This window comes from Eschrichtius robustus, chromosome 7, assembly GCF_028021215.1.
Source record: "Eschrichtius robustus isolate mEscRob2 chromosome 7, mEscRob2.pri, whole genome shotgun sequence".
NCBI lineage: Eukaryota > Metazoa > Chordata > Mammalia > Artiodactyla > Eschrichtiidae > Eschrichtius > Eschrichtius robustus.
The window spans coordinates 67,514,508-67,533,910 of NC_090830.1; positions in this window are offsets into that span (position 1 = coordinate 67,514,508).

Below are 19,403 nucleotides of genomic sequence, written 5' to 3' on the forward strand. Positions count from 1 at the left end.
TATGGAACGGTATCTGAGCTAATTTGAAACCCTTGTTTTATGCATCACCCCACCTCACCTTTCCCGTTAGGCAGCCATAGTGTGTTTTCTAACCGTGTGAATCTGTTCTGTTTTGTAATTCAGTTCAAGGGTAGCGGTTTTTACATTCCCTCTATAGGTGATAACTTATGATAAGTGTCTTTTTCTGTGTGACTTATTGCACTTAGAATCGTCGTACCTAAATCCACTCATCATGCTGCTACTAGCCTTATGACGTTGATTTCATGGCTGAGTGATATTCCATTGTACATAAGGACCACAACTTCTTTATCCATTTTTCTCTTTCCTGGGATATTTAAGGTGTAACGAAGTGGAGGTTCTTGTCAACAGAGCAGCCCTAAACTTTGGGGTGCTTGTGTCTTGCTGATTTTTAGTTTTCCCAATTTATACGCCCATGAGTGGAAGTGCCCTATGCTCTCTAAGCTGAGTTTTGTAAATGTTTCAGGACACACCGTACACTTCTCCAGAGTGGCTGTTGGCAATTTACATCCCGCCCATCAGCGTAGCAAGGCTCCCGTTTCTCCGTGGCCTGTCCTGCATTTCTGGTTTTGACACTTTACTCAGCATGGCCCTTTTGACCGATGGGAAGCGAGACTTCTTTGTAGCGCTGATTTGCCTTTCCAGGTTGCTTGGTTGGCCAAAAAGGGCGTATGCGTTTTTTCCTGAATATATTCAGGAAAAAACGCATACGCCCTTTTTGGCCAAGGGCATCATTGTCGAGGTTTTGCCGCTTTTCCTGTGCTTTAAAGGCGATTCGAATCTGCCTCCTGAAATCTGTTTCCTGCAATTCTGCCTTGCTTTCAAATCCTCTTTGTTGCCTTCCCTCAATATATTTGTAGACGAGAGTTATCATTTATAAGTCTGCAGGTTTGTGAATTGCAGTGCCCCCGAGCTCCATTTTTCAACTCGCTCTCTTGGGAGCTGGCCGCAAAAGCGCAGGATTGCTTTAGGCCCTATTCTGCTTCCGGGCGGCAGACTGAGCCTGTGGTTAATTCTTCTTCCTGATGGGAAAATAGAGTGACCTGTGCCTGTCCCAACACCTAGAGCTAGTCTCTCATTGGTTCCCCGTCTTCCCGTTCACCCTCAGTTCAAATTGCCACCTGTATGGAACAGGAGGTTAAAGGTGCTGATTCTCCAAGGAGGGAGATTGCTAGTAAAGCGGCTGGAATGGCGAACCCGAGCACAAGGAGACGAGAAATGAGGTGCGTTTTAGAAACCTTTCCCAATCACACGGTGGACCGTCTTCTGGGTTTCTCATGCATGTTTTCGATGTAGGAAGATGCCCTTGAACCTGGAGATTTGGGACCCATGGGACGGGTACCACGCAGTATTACTTTAAAGCGTCTGCGTTTGCTCACCGAACCTCACCAAACCCCTCAGCCCCAAGAGTGTCCACCCTTATGTCTCAATCAGCTGCGGGTCTAGATATGGTCAATCCAGGTGGCATCACAGCGCCTGAACGAATTTTGTAAGAATTTCTCTCCCTTTCACTGTCTTTGTTTCACGGGTTTTTAAAATTAATTGAGTTTTATAATGGGGTTTAGCTGCTTTTCACTGCTGTGTTTATGCAGCTTTACACCCACTTGACTCACTTACAGAGAGATATCAATACATAGGTTTTAAGATTCTTACTAGTCAGATATACTCTTGGGCGGTGAATAGGGGGTGTTGAGTCCAGTTCCCTGAGCAAGGAGTAGGTCTTGTCTATTACGTATTGGGTTTATGGAACGGTATCTGAGCTAATTTGAAACCCTTGTTTTATGCATCACCCCACCTCACCTTTCCCGTTAGGCAGCCATAGTGTGTTTTCTAACCGTGTGAATCTGTTCTGTTTTGTAATTCAGTTCAAGGGTAGCGGTTTTTACATTCCCTCTATAGGTGATAACTTATGATAAGTGTCTTTTTCTGTGTGACTTATTGCACTTAGAATCGTCGTACCTAAATCCACTCATCATGCTGCTACTAGCCTTATGACGTTGATTTCATGGCTGAGTGATATTCCATTGTACATAAGGACCACAACTTCTTTATCCATTTTTCTCTTTCCTGGGATATTTAAGGTGTAACGAAGTGGAGGTTCTTGTCAACAGAGCAGCCCTAAACTTTGGGGTGCTTGTGTCTTGCTGATTTTTAGTTTTCCCAATTTATACGCCCATGAGTGGAAGTGCCCTATGCTCTCTAAGCTGAGTTTTGTAAATGTTTCAGGACACACCGTACACTTCTCCAGAGTGGCTGTTGGCAATTTACATCCCGCCCATCAGCGTAGCAAGGCTCCCGTTTCTCCGTGGCCTGTCCTGCATTTCTGGTTTTGACACTTTACTCAGCATGGCCCTTTTGACCGATGGGAAGCGAGACTTCTTTGTAGCGCTGATTTGCCTTTCCAGGTTGCTTGGTTGGCCAAAAAGGGCGTATGCGTTTTTTCCTGAATATATTCAGGAAAAAACGCATACGCCCTTTTTGGCCAAGGGCATCATTGTCGAGGTTTTGCCGCTTTTCCTGTGCTTTAAAGGCGATTCGAATCTGCCTCCTGAAATCTGTTTCCTGCAATTCTGCCTTGCTTTCAAATCCTCTTTGTTGCCTTCCCTCAATATATTTGTAGACGAGAGTTATCATTTATAAGTCTGCAGGTTTGTGAATTGCAGTGCCCCCGAGCTCCATTTTTCAACTCGCTCTCTTGGGAGCTGGCCGCAAAAGCGCAGGATTGCTTTAGGCCCTATTCTGCTTCCGGGCGGCAGACTGAGCCTGTGGTTAATTCTTCTTCCTGATGGGAAAATAGAGTGACCTGTGCCTGTCCCAACACCTAGAGCTAGTCTCTCATTGGTTCCCCGTCTTCCCGTTCACCCTCAGTTCAAATTGCCACCTGTATGGAACAGGAGGTTAAAGGTGCTGATTCTCCAAGGAGGGAGATTGCTAGTAAAGCGGCTGGAATGGCGAACCCGAGCACAAGGAGACGAGAAATGAGGTGCGTTTTAGAAACCTTTCCCAATCACTCGGTGGACCGTCTTCTGGGTTTCTCATGCATGTTTTCGATGTAGGAAGATGCCCTTGAACCTGGAGATTTGGGACCCATGGGACGGGTACCACGCAGTATTACTTTAAAGCGTCTGCGTTTGCTCACTGAACCTCACCAAACCCCTCAGCCCCAAGAGTGTCCACCCTTATGTCTCAATCAGCTGCGGGTCTAGATATGGTCAATCCAGGTGGCATCACAGCGCCTGAACGAATTTTGTAAGAATTTCTCTCCCTTTCACTGTCTTTGTTTCACGGGTTTTTAAAATTAATTGAGTTTTATAATGGGGTTTAGCTGCTTTTCACTGCTGTGTTTATGCAGCTTTACACCCACTTGACTCACTTACAGAGAGATATCAATACATAGGTTTTAAGATTCTTACTAGTCAGATATACTCTTGGGCGGTGAATAGGGGGTGTTGAGTCCAGTTCCCTGAGCAAGGAGTAGGTCTTGTCTATTACGTATTGGGTTTATGGAACGGTATCTGAGCTAATTTGAAACCCTTGTTTTATGCATCACCCCACCTCACCTTTCCCGTTAGGCAGCCATAGTGTGTTTTCTAACCGTGTGAATCTGTTCTGTTTTGTAATTCAGTTCAAGGGTAGCGGTTTTTACATTCCCTCTATAGGTGATAACTTATGATAAGTGTCTTTTTCTGTGTGACTTATTGCACTTAGAATCGTCGTACCTAAATCCACTCATCATGCTGCTACTAGCCTTATGACGTTGATTTCATGGCTGAGTGATATTCCATTGTACATAAGGACCACAACTTCTTTATCCATTTTTCTCTTTCCTGGGATATTTAAGGTGTAACGAAGTGGAGGTTCTTGTCAACAGAGCAGCCCTAAACTTTGGGGTGCTTGTGTCTTGCTGATTTTTAGTTTTCCCAATTTATACGCCCATGAGTGGAAGTGCCCTATGCTCTCTAAGCTGAGTTTTGTAAATGTTTCAGGACACACCGTACACTTCTCCAGAGTGGCTGTTGGCAATTTACATCCCGCCCATCAGCGTAGCAAGGCTCCCGTTTCTCCGTGGCCTGTCCTGCATTTCTGGTTTTGACACTTTACTCAGCATGGCCCTTTTGACCGATGGGAAGCGAGACTTCTTTGTAGCGCTGATTTGCCTTTCCAGGTTGCTTGGTTGGCCAAAAAGGGCGTATGCGTTTTTTCCTGAATATATTCAGGAAAAAACGCATACGCCCTTTTTGGCCAAGGGCATCATTGTCGAGGTTTTGCCGCTTTTCCTGTGCTTTAAAGGCGATTCGAATCTGCCTCCTGAAATCTGTTTCCTGCAATTCTGCCTTGCTTTCAAATCCTCTTTGTTGCCTTCCCTCAATATATTTGTAGACGAGAGTTATCATTTATAAGTCTGCAGGTTTGTGAATTGCAGTGCCCCCGAGCTCCATTTTTCAACTCGCTCTCTTGGGAGCTGGCCGCAAAAGCGCAGGATTGCTTTAGGCCCTATTCTGCTTCCGGGCGGCAGACTGAGCCTGTGGTTAATTCTTCTTCCTGATGGGAAAATAGAGTGACCTGTGCCTGTCCCAACACCTAGAGCTAGTCTCTCATTGGTTCCCCGTCTTCCCGTTCACCCTCAGTTCAAATTGCCACCTGTATGGAACAGGAGGTTAAAGGTGCTGATTCTCCAAGGAGGGAGATTGCTAGTAAAGCGGCTGGAATGGCGAACCCGAGCACAAGGAGACGAGAAATGAGGTGCGTTTTAGAAACCTTTCCCAATCACTCGGTGGACCGTCTTCTGGGTTTCTCATGCATGTTTTCGATGTAGGAAGATGCCCTTGAACCTGGAGATTTGGGACCCATGGGATGGGTACCACGCAGTATTACTTTAAAGCGTCTGCGTTTGCTCACCGAACCTCACCAAACCCCTCAGCCACAAGAGTGTCCACCCTTATGTCTCAATCAGCTGCGGGTCTAGATATGGTCAATCCAGGTGGCATCACAGCGCCTGAACGAATTTTGTAAGAATTTCTCTCCCTTTCACTGTCTTTGTTTCACGGGTTTTTAAAATTAATTGAGTTTTATAATGGGGTTTAGCTGCTTTTCACTGCTGTGTTTATGCAGCTTTACACCCACTTGACTCACTTACAGAGAGATATCAATACATAGGTTTTAAGATTCTTACTAGTCAGATATAATCTTGGGCGGTGAATAGGGGGTGTTGAGTCCAGTTCCCTGAGCAAGGAGTAGGTCTTGTCTATTACGTATTGGGTTTATGGAACGGTATCTGAGCTAATTTGAAACCCTTGTTTTATGCATCACCCCACCTCACCTTTCCCGTTAGGCAGCCATAGTGTGTTTTCTAACCGTGTGAATCTGTTCTGTTTTGTAATTCAGTTCAAGGGTAGCGGTTTTTACATTCCCTCTATAGGTGATAACTTATGATAAGTGTCTTTTTCTGTGTGACTTATTTGAGTTAGAATCGTCGTACCTAAATCCACTCATCATGCTGCTACTAGCCTTATGACGTTGATTTCATGGCTGAGTGATATTCCATTGTACATAAGGACCACAACTTCTTTATCCATTTTTCTCTTTCCTGGGATATTTAAGGTGTAACGAAGTGGAGGTTCTTGTCAACAGAGCAGCCCTAAACTTTGGGGTGCTTGTGTCTTGCTGATTTTTAGTTTTCCCAATTTATACGCCCATGAGTGGAAGTGCCCTATGCTCTCTAAGCTGAATTTTGTAAATGTTTCAGGACACACCGTACACTTCTCCAGAGTGGCTGTTGGCAATTTACATCCCGCCCATCAGCGTAGCAAGGCTCCCGTTTCTCCGTGGCCTGTCCTGCATTTCTGGTTTTGACACTTTACTCAGCATGGCCCTTTTGACCGATGGGAAGCGAGACTTCTTTGTAGCGCTGATTTGCCTTTCCAGGTTGCTTGGTTGGCCAAAAAGGGCGTATGCGTTTTTTCCTGAATATATTCAGGAAAAAACGCATACGCCCTTTTTGGCCAAGGGCATCATTGTCGAGGTTTTGCCGCTTTTCCTGTGCTTTAAAGGCGATTCGAATCTGCCTCCTGAAATCTGTTTCCTGCAATTCTGCCTTGCTTTCAAATCCTCTTTGTTGCCTTCCCTCAATATATTTGTAGACGAGAGTTATCATTTATAAGTCTGCAGGTTTGTGAATTGCAGTGCCCCCGAGCTCCATTTTTCAACTCGCTCTCTTGGGAGCTGGCCGCAAAAGCGCAGGATTGCTTTAGGCCCTATTCTGCTTCCGGGCGGCAGACTGAGCCTGTGGTTAATTCTTCTTCCTGATGGGAAAATAGAGTGACCTGTGCCTGTCCCAACACCTAGAGCTAGTCTCTCATTGGTTCCCCGTCTTCCCGTTCACCCTCAGTTCAAATTGCCACCTGTATGGAACAGGAGGTTAAAGGTGCTGATTCTCCAAGGAGGGAGATTGCTAGTAAAGCGGCTGGAATGGCGAACCCGAGCACAAGGAGACGAGAAATGAGGTGCGTTTTAGAAACCTTTCCCAATCACTCGGTGGACCGTCTTCTGGGTTTCTCATGCATGTTTTCGATGTAGGAAGATGCCCTTGAACCTGGAGATTTGGGACCCATGGGATGGGTACCACGCAGTATTACTTTAAAGCGTCTGCGTTTGCTCACCGAACCTCACCAAACCCCTCAGCCCCAAGAGTGTCCACCCTTATGTCTCAATCAGCTGCGGGTCTAGATATGGTCAATCCAGGTGGCATCACAGCGCCTGAACGAATTTTGTAAGAATTTCTCTCCCTTTCACTGTCTTTGTTTCACGGGTTTTTAAAATTAATTGAGTTTTATAATGGGGTTTAGCTGCTTTTCACTGCTGTGTTTATGCAGCTTTACACCCACTTGACTCACTTACAGAGAGATATCAATACATAGGTTTTAAGATTCTTACTAGTCAGATATACTCTTGGGCGGTGAATAGGGGGTGTTGAGTCCAGTTCCCTGAGCAAGGAGTAGGTCTTGTCTATTACGTATTGGGTTTATGGAACGGTATCTGAGCTAATTTGAAACCCTTGTTTTATGCATCACCCCACCTCACCTTTCCCGTTAGGCAGCCATAGTGTGTTTTCTAACCGTGTGAATCTGTTCTGTTTTGTAATTCAGTTCAAGGGTAGCGGTTTTTACATTCCCTCTATAGGTGATAACTTATGATAAGTGTCTTTTTCTGTGTGACTTATTGCACTTAGAATCGTCGTACCTAAATCCACTCATCATGCTGCTACTAGCCTTATGACGTTGATTTCATGGCTGAGTGATATTCCATTGTACATAAGGACCACAACTTCTTTATCCATTTTTCTCTTTCCTGGGATATTTAAGGTGTAACGAAGTGGAGGTTCTTGTCAACAGAGCAGCCCTAAACTTTGGGGTGCTTGTGTCTTGCTGATTTTTAGTTTTCCCAATTTATACGCCCATGAGTGGAAGTGCCCTATGCTCTCTAAGCTGAGTTTTGTAAATGTTTCAGGACACACCGTACACTTCTCCAGAGTGGCTGTTGGCAATTTACATCCCGCCCATCAGCGTAGCAAGGCTCCCGTTTCTCCGTGGCCTGTCCTGCATTTCTGGTTTTGACACTTTATTCAGCATGGCCCTTTTGACCGATGGGAAGCGAGACTTCTTTGTAGCGCTGATTTGCCTTTCCAGGTTGCTTGGTTGGCCAAAAAGGGCGTATGCGTTTTTTCCTGAATATATTCAGGAAAAAACGCATACGCCCTTTTTGGCCAAGGGCATCATTGTCGAGGTTTTGCCGCTTTTCCTGTGCTTTAAAGGCGATTCGAATATTCCTCCTGAAATCTGTTTCCTGCAATTCTGCCTTGCTTTCAAATCCTCTTTGTTGCCTTCCCTCAATATATTTGTAGACGAGAGTTATCATTTATAAGTCTGCAGGTTTGTGAATTGCAGTGCCCCCGAGCTCCATTTTTCAACTCGCTCTCCTGGGAGCTGGCCGCAAAAGCGCAGGATTGCTTTAGGCCCTATTCTGCTTCCGGGCGGCAGACTGAGCCTGTGGTTAATTCTTCTTCCTGATGGGAAAATAGAGTGACCTGTGCCTGTCCCAACACCTAGAGCTAGTCTCTCATTGGTTCCCCGTCTTCCCGTTCACCCTCAGTTCAAATTGCCACCTGTATGGAACAGGAGGTTAAAGGTGCTGATTCTCCAAGGAGGGAGATTGCTAGTAAAGCGGCTGGAATGGCGAACCCGAGCACAAGGAGACGAGAAATGAGGTGCGTTTTAGAAACCTTTCCCAATCACACGGTGGACCGTCTTCTGGGTTTCTCATGCATGTTTTCGATGTAGGAAGATGCCCTTGAACCTGGAGATTTGGGACCCATGGGACGGGTACCACGCAGTATTACTTTAAAGCGTCTGCGTTTGCTCACCGAACCTCACCAAACCCCTCAGCCCCAAGAGTGTCCACCCTTATGTCTCAATCAGCTGCGGGTCTAGATATGGTCAATCCAGGTGGCATCACAGCGCCTGAACGAATTTTGTAAGAATTTCTCTCCCTTTCACTGTCTTTGTTTCACGGGTTTTTAAAATTAATTGAGTTTTATAATGGGGTTTAGCTGCTTTTCACTGCTGTGTTTATGCAGCTTTACACCCACTTGACTCACTTACAGAGAGATATCAATACATAGGTTTTAAGATTCTTACTAGTCAGATATAATCTTGGGCGGTGAATAGGGGGTGTTGAGTCCAGTTCCCTGAGCAAGGAGTAGGTCTTGTCTATTACGTATTGGGTTTATGGAACGGTATCTGAGCTAATTTGAAACCCTTGTTTTATGCATCACCCCACCTCACCTTTCCCGTTAGGCAGCCATAGTGTGTTTTCTAACCGTGTGAATCTGTTCTGTTTTGTAATTCAGTTCAAGGGTAGCGGTTTTTACATTCCCTCTATAGGTGATAACTTATGATAAGTGTCTTTTTCTGTGTGACTTATTGCACTTAGAATCGTCGTACCTAAATCCACTCATCATGCTGCTACTAGCCTTATGACGTTGATTTCATGGCTGAGTGATATTCCATTGTACATAAGGACCACAACTTCTTTATCCATTTTTCTCTTTCCTGGGATATTTAAGGTGTAACGAAGTGGAGGTTCTTGTCAACAGAGCAGCCCTAAACTTTGGGGTGCTTGTGTCTTGCTGATTTTTAGTTTTCCCAATTTATACGCCCATGAGTGGAAGTGCCCTATGCTCTCTAAGCTGAGTTTTGTAAATGTTTCAGGACACACCGTACACTTCTCCAGAGTGGCTGTTGGCAATTTACATCCCGCCCATCAGCGTAGCAAGGCTCCCGTTTCTCCGTGGCCTGTCCTGCATTTCTGGTTTTGACACTTTACTCAGCATGGCCCTTTTGACCGATGGGAAGCGAGACTTCTTTGTAGCGCTGATTTGCCTTTCCAGGTTGCTTGGTTGGCCAAAAAGGGCGTATGCGTTTTTTCCTGAATATATTCAGGAAAAAACGCATACGCCCTTTTTGGCCAAGGGCATCATTGTCGAGGTTTTGCCGCTTTTCCTGTGCTTTAAAGGCGATTCGAATCTGCCTCCTGAAATCTGTTTCCTGCAATTCTGCCTTGCTTTCAAATCCTCTTTGTTGCCTTCCCTCAATATATTTGTAGACGAGAGTTATCATTTATAAGTCTGCAGGTTTGTGAATTGCAGTGCCCCCGAGCTCCATTTTTCAACTCGCTCTCTTGGGAGCTGGCCGCAAAAGCGCAGGATTGCTTTAGGCCCTATTCTGCTTCCGGGCGGCAGACTGAGCCTGTGGTTAATTCTTCTTCCTGATGGGAAAATAGAGTGACCTGTGCCTGTCCCAACACCTAGAGCTAGTCTCTCATTGGTTCCCCGTCTTCCCGTTCACCCTCAGTTCAAATTGCCACCTGTATGGAACAGGAGGTTAAAGGTGCTGATTCTCCAAGGAGGGAGATTGCTAGTAAAGCGGCTGGAATGGCGAACCCGAGCACAAGGAGACGAGAAATGAGGTGCGTTTTAGAAACCTTTCCCAATCACTCGGTGGACCGTCTTCTGGGTTTCTCATGCATGTTTTCGATGTAGGAAGATGCCCTTGAACCTGGAGATTTGGGACCCATGGGACGGGTACCACGCAGTATTACTTTAAAGCGTCTGCGTTTGCTCACCGAACCTCACCAAACCCCTCAGCCCCAAGAGTGTCCACCCTTATGTCTCAATCAGCTGCGGGTCTAGATATGGTCAATCCAGGTGGCATCACAGCGCCTGAACGAATTTTGTAAGAATTTCTCTCCCTTTCACTGTCTTTGTTTCACGGGTTTTTAAAATTAATTGAGTTTTATAATGGGGTTTAGCTGCTTTTCACTGCTGTGTTTATGCAGCTTTACACCCACTTGACTCACTTACAGAGAGATATCAATACATAGGTTTTAAGATTCTTACTAGTCAGATATACTCTTGGGCGGTGAATAGGGGGTGTTGAGTCCAGTTCCCTGAGCAAGGAGTAGGTCTTGTCTATTACGTATTGGGTTTATGGAACGGTATCTGAGCTAATTTGAAACCCTTGTTTTATGCATCACCCCACCTCACCTTTCCCGTTAGGCAGCCATAGTGTGTTTTCTAACCGTGTGAATCTGTTCTGTTTTGTAATTCAGTTCAAGGGTAGCGGTTTTTACATTCCCTCTATAGGTGATAACTTATGATAAGTGTCTTTTTCTGTGTGACTTATTGCACTTAGAATCGTCGTACCTAAATCCACTCATCATGCTGCTACTAGCCTTATGACGTTGATTTCATGGCTGAGTGATATTCCATTGTACATAAGGACCACAACTTCTTTATCCATTTTTCTCTTTCCTGGGATATTTAAGGTGTAACGAAGTGGAGGTTCTTGTCAACAGAGCAGCCCTAAACTTTGGGGTGCTTGTGTCTTGCTGATTTTTAGTTTTCCCAATTTATACGCCCATGAGTGGAAGTGCCCTATGCTCTCTAAGCTGAGTTTTGTAAATGTTTCAGGACACACCGTACACTTCTCCAGAGTGGCTGTTGGCAATTTACATCCCGCCCATCAGCGTAGCAAGGCTCCCGTTTCTCCGTGGCCTGTCCTGCATTTCTGGTTTTGACACTTTACTCAGCATGGCCCTTTTGACCGATGGGAAGCGAGACTTCTTTGTAGCGCTGATTTGCCTTTCCAGGTTGCTTGGTTGGCCAAAAAGGGCGTATGCGTTTTTTCCTGAATATATTCAGGAAAAAACGCATACGCCCTTTTTGGCCAAGGGCATCATTGTCGAGGTTTTGCCGCTTTTCCTGTGCTTTAAAGGCGATTCGAATCTGCCTCCTGAAATCTGTTTCCTGCAATTCTGCCTTGCTTTCAAATCCTCTTTGTTGCCTTCCCTCAATATATTTGTAGACGAGAGTTATCATTTATAAGTCTGCAGGTTTGTGAATTGCAGTGCCCCCGAGCTCCATTTTTCAACTCGCTCTCTTGGGAGCTGGCCGCAAAAGCGCAGGATTGCTTTAGGCCCTATTCTGCTTCCGGGCGGCAGACTGAGCCTGTGGTTAATTCTTCTTCCTGATGGGAAAATAGAGTGACCTGTGCCTGTCCCAACACCTAGAGCTAGTCTCTCATTGGTTCCCCGTCTTCCCGTTCACCCTCAGTTCAAATTGCCACCTGTATGGAACAGGAGGTTAAAGGTGCTGATTCTCCAAGGAGGGAGATTGCTAGTAAAGCGGCTGGAATGGCGAACCCGAGCACAAGGAGACGAGAAATGAGGTGCGTTTTAGAAACCTTTCCCAATCACACGGTGGACCGTCTTCTGGGTTTCTCATGCATGTTTTCGATGTAGGAAGATGCCCTTGAACCTGGAGATTTGGGACCCATGGGACGGGTACCACGCAGTATTACTTTAAAGCGTCTGCGTTTGCTCACCGAACCTCACCAAACCCCTCAGCCCCAAGAGTGTCCACCCTTATGTCTCAATCAGCTGCGGGTCTAGATATGGTCAATCCAGGTGGCATCACAGCGCCTGAACGAATTTTGTAAGAATTTCTCTCCCTTTCACTGTCTTTGTTTCACGGGTTTTTAAAATTAATTGAGTTTTATAATGGGGTTTAGCTGCTTTTCACTGCTGTGTTTATGCAGCTTTACACCCACTTGACTCACTTACAGAGAGATATCAATACATAGGTTTTAAGATTCTTACTAGTCAGATATACTCTTGGGCGGTGAATAGGGGGTGTTGAGTCCAGTTCCCTGAGCAAGGAGTAGGTCTTGTCTATTACGTATTGGGTTTATGGAACGGTATCTGAGCTAATTTGAAACCCTTGTTTTATGCATCACCCCACCTCACCTTTCCCGTTAGGCAGCCATAGTGTGTTTTCTAACCGTGTGAATCTGTTCTGTTTTGTAATTCAGTTCAAGGGTAGCGGTTTTTACATTCCCTCTATAGGTGATAACTTATGATAAGTGTCTTTTTCTGTGTGACTTATTGCACTTAGAATCGTCGTACCTAAATCCACTCATCATGCTGCTACTAGCCTTATGACGTTGATTTCATGGCTGAGTGATATTCCATTGTACATAAGGACCACAACTTCTTTATCCATTTTTCTCTTTCCTGGGATATTTAAGGTGTAACGAAGTGGAGGTTCTTGTCAACAGAGCAGCCCTAAACTTTGGGGTGCTTGTGTCTTGCTGATTTTTAGTTTTCCCAATTTATACGCCCATGAGTGGAAGTGCCCTATGCTCTCTAAGCTGAGTTTTGTAAATGTTTCAGGACACACCGTACACTTCTCCAGAGTGGCTGTTGGCAATTTACATCCCGCCCATCAGCGTAGCAAGGCTCCCGTTTCTCCGTGGCCTGTCCTGCATTTCTGGTTTTGACACTTTACTCAGCATGGCCCTTTTGACCGATGGGAAGCGAGACTTCTTTGTAGCGCTGATTTGCCTTTCCAGGTTGCTTGGTTGGCCAAAAAGGGCGTATGCGTTTTTTCCTGAATATATTCAGGAAAAAACGCATACGCCCTTTTTGGCCAAGGGCATCATTGTCGAGGTTTTGCCGCTTTTCCTGTGCTTTAAAGGCGATTCGAATCTGCCTCCTGAAATCTGTTTCCTGCAATTCTGCCTTGCTTTCAAATCCTCTTTGTTGCCTTCCCTCAATATATTTGTAGACGAGAGTTATCATTTATAAGTCTGCAGGTTTGTGAATTGCAGTGCCCCCGAGCTCCATTTTTCAACTCGCTCTCTTGGGAGCTGGCCGCAAAAGCGCAGGATTGCTTTAGGCCCTATTCTGCTTCCGGGCGGCAGACTGAGCCTGTGGTTAATTCTTCTTCCTGATGGGAAAATAGAGTGACCTGTGCCTGTCCCAACACCTAGAGCTAGTCTCTCATTGGTTCCCCGTCTTCCCGTTCACCCTCAGTTCAAATTGCCACCTGTATGGAACAGGAGGTTAAAGGTGCTGATTCTCCAAGGAGGGAGATTGCTAGTAAAGCGGCTGGAATGGCGAACCCGAGCACAAGGAGACGAGAAATGAGGTGCGTTTTAGAAACCTTTCCCAATCACTCGGTGGACCGTCTTCTGGGTTTCTCATGCATGTTTTCGATGTAGGAAGATGCCCTTGAACCTGGAGATTTGGGACCCATGGGACGGGTACCACGCAGTATTACTTTAAAGCGTCTGCGTTTGCTCACCGAACCTCACCAAACCCCTCAGCCCCAAGAGTGTCCACCCTTATGTCTCAATCAGCTGCGGGTCTAGATATGGTCAATCCAGGTGGCATCACAGCGCCTGAACGAATTTTGTAAGAATTTCTCTCCCTTTCACTGTCTTTGTTTCACGGGTTTTTAAAATTAATTGAGTTTTATAATGGGGTTTAGCTGCTTTTCACTGCTGTGTTTATGCAGCTTTACACCCACTTGACTCACTTACAGAGAGATATCAATACATAGGTTTTAAGATTCTTACTAGTCAGATATACTCTTGGGCGGTGAATAGGGGGTGTTGAGTCCAGTTCCCTGAGCAAGGAGTAGGTCTTGTCTATTACGTATTGGGTTTATGGAACGGTATCTGAGCTAATTTGAAACCCTTGTTTTATGCATCACCCCACCTCACCTTTCCCGTTAGGCAGCCATAGTGTGTTTTCTAACCGTGTGAATCTGTTCTGTTTTGTAATTCAGTTCAAGGGTAGCGGTTTTTACATTCCCTCTATAGGTGATAACTTATGATAAGTGTCTTTTTCTGTGTGACTTATTGCACTTAGAATCCTCGTACCTAAATCCACTCATCATGCTGCTACTAGCCTTATGACGTTGATTTCATGGCTGAGTGATATTCCATTGTACATAAGGACCACAACTTCTTTATCCATTTTTCTCTTTCCTGGGATATTTAAGGTGTAACGAAGTGGAGGTTCTTGTCAACAGAGCAGCCCTAAACTTTGGGGTGCTTGTGTCTTGCTGATTTTTAGTTTTCCCAATTTATACGCCCATGAGTGGAAGTGCCCTATGCTCTCTAAGCTGAGTTTTGTAAATGTTTCAGGACACACCGTACACTTCTCCAGAGTGGCTGTTGGCAATTTACATCCCGCCCATCAGCGTAGCAAGGCTCCCGTTTCTCCGTGGCCTGTCCTGCATTTCTGGTTTTGACACTTTACTCAGCATGGCCCTTTTGACCGATGGGAAGCGAGACTTCTTTGTAGCGCTGATTTGCCTTTCCAGGTTGCTTGGTTGGCCAAAAAGGGCGTATGCGTTTTTTCCTGAATATATTCAGGAAAAAACGCATACGCCCTTTTTGGCCAAGGGCATCATTGTCGAGGTTTTGCCGCTTTTCCTGTGCTTTAAAGGCGATTCGAATCTGCCTCCTGAAATCTGTTTCCTGCAATTCTGCCTTGCTTTCAAATCCTCTTTGTTGCCTTCCCTCAATATATTTGTAGACGAGAGTTATCATTTATAAGTCTGCAGGTTTGTGAATTGCAGTGCCCCCGAGCTCCATTTTTCAACTCGCTCTCTTGGGAGCTGGCCGCAAAAGCGCAGGATTGCTTTAGGCCCTATTCTGCTTCCGGGCGGCAGACTGAGCCTGTGGTTAATTCTTCTTCCTGATGGGAAAATAGAGTGACCTGTGCCTGTCCCAACACCTAGAGCTAGTCTCTCATTGGTTCCCCGTCTTCCCGTTCACCCTCAGTTCAAATTGCCACCTGTATGGAACAGGAGGTTAAAGGTGCTGATTCTCCAAGGAGGGAGATTGCTAGTAAAGCGGCTGGAATGGCGAACCCGAGCACAAGGAGACGAGAAATGAGGTGCGTTTTAGAAACCTTTCCCAATCACTCGGTGGACCGTCTTCTGGGTTTCTCATGCATGTTTTCGATGTAGGAAGATGCCCTTGAACCTGGAGATTTGGGACCCATGGGACGGGTACCACGCAGTATTACTTTAAAGCGTCTGCGTTTGCTCACCGAACCTCACCAAACCCCTCAGCCCCAAGAGTGTCCACCCTTATGTCTCAATCAGCTGCGGGTCTAGATATGGTCAATCCAGGTGGCATCACAGCGCCTGAACGAATTTTGTAAGAATTTCTCTCCCTTTCACTGTCTTTGTTTCACGGGTTTTTAAAATTAATTGAGTTTTATAATGGGGTTTAGCTGCTTTTCACTGCTGTGTTTATGCAGCTTTACACCCACTTGACTCACTTACAGAGAGATATCAATACATAGGTTTTAAGATTCTTACTAGTCAGATATACTCTTGGGCGGTGAATAGGGGGTGTTGAGTCCAGTTCCCTGAGCAAGGAGTAGGTCTTGTCTATTACGTATTGGGTTTATGGAACGGTATCTGAGCTAATTTGAAACCCTTGTTTTATGCATCACCCCACCTCACCTTTCCCGTTAGGCAGCCATAGTGTGTTTTCTAACCGTGTGAATCTGTTCTGTTTTGTAATTCAGTTCAAGGGTAGCGGTTTTTACATTCCCTCTATAGGTGATAACTTATGATAAGTGTCTTTTTCTGTGTGACTTATTGCACTTAGAATCGTCGTACCTAAATCCACTCATCATGCTGCTACTAGCCTTATGACGTTGATTTCATGGCTGAGTGATATTCCATTGTACATAAGGACCACAACTTCTTTATCCATTTTTCTCTTTCCTGGGATATTTAAGGTGTAACGAAGTGGAGGTTCTTGTCAACAGAGCAGCCCTAAACTTTGGGGTGCTTGTGTCTTGCTGATTTTTAGTTTTCCCAATTTATACGCCCATGAGTGGAAGTGCCCTATGCTCTCTAAGCTGAGTTTTGTAAATGTTTCAGGACACACCGTACACTTCTCCAGAGTGGCTGTTGGCAATTTACATCCCGCCCATCAGCGTAGCAAGGCTCCCGTTTCTCCGTGGCCTGTCCTGCATTTCTGGTTTTGACACTTTACTCAGCATGGCCCTTTTGACCGATGGGAAGCGAGACTTCTTTGTAGCGCTGATTTGCCTTTCCAGGTTGCTTGGTTGGCCAAAAAGGGCGTATGCGTTTTTTCCTGAATATATTCAGGAAAAAACGTATACGCCCTTTTTGGCCAAGGGCATCATTGTCGAGGTTTTGCCGCTTTTCCTGTGCTTTAAAGGCGATTCGAATCTGCCTCCTGAAATCTGTTTCCTGCAATTCTGCCTTGCTTTCAAATCCTCTTTGTTGCCTTCCCTCAATATATTTGTAGACGAGAGTTATCATTTATAAGTCTGCAGGTTTGTGAATTGCAGTGCCCCCGAGCTCCATTTTTCAACTCGCTCTCCTGGGAGCTGGTCGCAAAAGCGCAGGATTGCTTTAGGCCCTATTCTGCTTCCGGGCGGCAGACTGAGCCTGTGGTTAATTCTTCTTCCTGATGGGAAAATAGAGTGACCTGTGCCTGTCCCAACACCTAGAGCTAGTCTCTCATTGGTTCCCCGTCTTCCCGTTCACCCTCAGTTCAAATTGCCACCTGTATGGAACAGGAGGTTAAAGGTGCTGATTCTCCAAGGAGGGAGATTGCTAGTAAAGCGGCTGGAATGGCGAACCCGAGCACAAGGAGACGAGAAATGAGGTGCGTTTTAGAAACCTTTCCCAATCACTCGGTGGACCGTCTTCTGGGTTTCTCATGCATGTTTTCGATGTAGGAAGATGCCCTTGAACCTGGAGATTTGGGACCCATGGGACGGGTACCACGCAGTATTACTTTAAAGCGTCTGCGTTTGCTCACCGAACCTCACCAAACCCCTCAGCCCCAAGAGTGTCCACCCTTATGTCTCAATCAGCTGAGGGTCTAGATATGGTCAATCCAGGTGGCATCACAGCGCCTGAACGAATTTTGTAAGAATTTCTCTCCCTTTCACTGTCTTTGTTTCACGGGTTTTTAAAATTAATTGAGTTTTATAATGGGGTTTAGCTGCTTTTCACTGCTGTGTTTATGCAGCTTTACACCCACTTGACTCACTTACAGAGAGATATCAATACATAGGTTTTAAGATTCTTACTAGTCAGATATACTCTTGGGCGGTGAATAGGGGGTGTTGAGTCCAGTTCCCTGAGCAAGGAGTAGGTCTTGTCTATTACGTATTGGGTTTATGGAACGGTATCTGAGCTAATTTGAAACCCTTGTTTTATGCATCACCCCACCTCACCTTTCCCGTTAGGCAGCCATAGTGTGTTTTCTAACCGTGTGAATCTGTTCTGTTTTGTAATTCAGTTCAAGGGTAGCGGTTTTTACATTCCCTCTATAGGTGATAACTTATGATAAGTGTCTTTTTCTGTGTGACTTATTGCACTTAGAATCGTCGTACCTAAATCCACTCATCATGCTGCTACTAGCCTTATGACGTTGATTTCATGGCTGAGTGATATTCCATTGTACATAAGGACCACAACTTCTTTATCCATTTTTCTCTTTCCTGGGATATTTAAGGTGTAACGAAGTGGAGGTTCTTGTCAACAGAGCAGCCCTAAACTTTGGGGTGCTTGTGTCTTGCTGATTTTTAGTTTTCCCAATTTATACGCCCATGAGTGGAAGTGCCCTATGCTCTCTAAGCTGAGTTTTGTAAATGTTTCAGGACACACCGTACACTTCTCCAGAGTGGCTGTTGGCAATTTACATCCCGCCCATCAGCGTAGCAAGGCTCCCGTTTCTCCGTGGCCTGTCCTGCATTTCTGGTTTTGACACTTTACTCAGCATGGCCCTTTTGACCGATGGGAAGCGAGACTTCTTTGTAGCGCTGATTTGCCTTTCCAGGTTGCTTGGTTGGCCAAAAAGGGCGTATGCGTTTTTTCCTGAATATATTCAGGAAAAAACGCATACGCCCTTTTTGGCCAAGGGCATCATTGTCGAGGTTTTGCCGCTTTTCCTGTGCTTTAAAGGCGATTCGAATCTGCCTCCTGAAATCTGTTTCCTGCAATTCTGCCTTGCTTTCAAATCCTCTTTGTTGCCTTCCCTCAATATATTTGTAGACGAGAGTTATCATTTATAAGTCTGCAGGTTTGTGAATTGCAGTGCCCCCGAGCTCCATTTTTCAACTCGCTCTCTTGGGAGCTGGCCGCAAAAGCGCAGGATTGCTTTAGGCCCTATTCTGCTTCCGGGCGGCAGACTGAGCCTGTGGTTAATTCTTCTTCCTGATGGGAAAATAGAGTGACCTGTGCCTGTCCCAACACCTAGAGCTAGTCTCTCATTGGTTCCCCGTCTTCCCGTTCACCCTCAGTTCAAATTGCCACCTGTATGGAACAGGAGGTTAAAGGTGCTGATTCTCCAAGGAGGGAGATTGCTAGTAAAGCGGCTGGAATGGCGAACCCGAGCACAAGGAGACGAGAAATGAGGTGCGTTTTAGAAACCTTTCCCAATCACTCGGTGGACCGTCTTCTGGGTTTCTCATGCATGTTTTCGATGTAGGAAGATGCCCTTGAACCTGGAGATTTGGGACCCATGGGACGGGTACCACGCAGTATTACTTTAAAGCGTCTGCGTTTGCTCACCGAACCTCACCAAACCCCTCAGCCCCAAGAGTGTCCACCCTTATGTCTCAATCAGCTGCGGGTCTAGATATGGTCAATCCAGGTGGCATCACAGCGCCTGAACGAATTTTGTAAGAATTTCTCTCCCTTTCACTGTCTTTGTTTCACGGGTTTTTAAAATTAATTGAGTTTTATAATGGGGTTTAGCTGCTTTTCACTGCTGTGTTTATGCAGCTTTACACCCACTTGACTCACTTACAGAGAGATATCAATACATAGGTTTTAAGATTCTTACTAGTCAGATATACTCTTGGGCGGTGAATAGGGGGTGTTGAGTCCAGTTCCCTGAGCAAGGAGTAGGTCTTGTCTATTACGTATTGGGTTTATGGAACGGTATCTGAGCTAATTTGAAACCCTTGTTTTATGC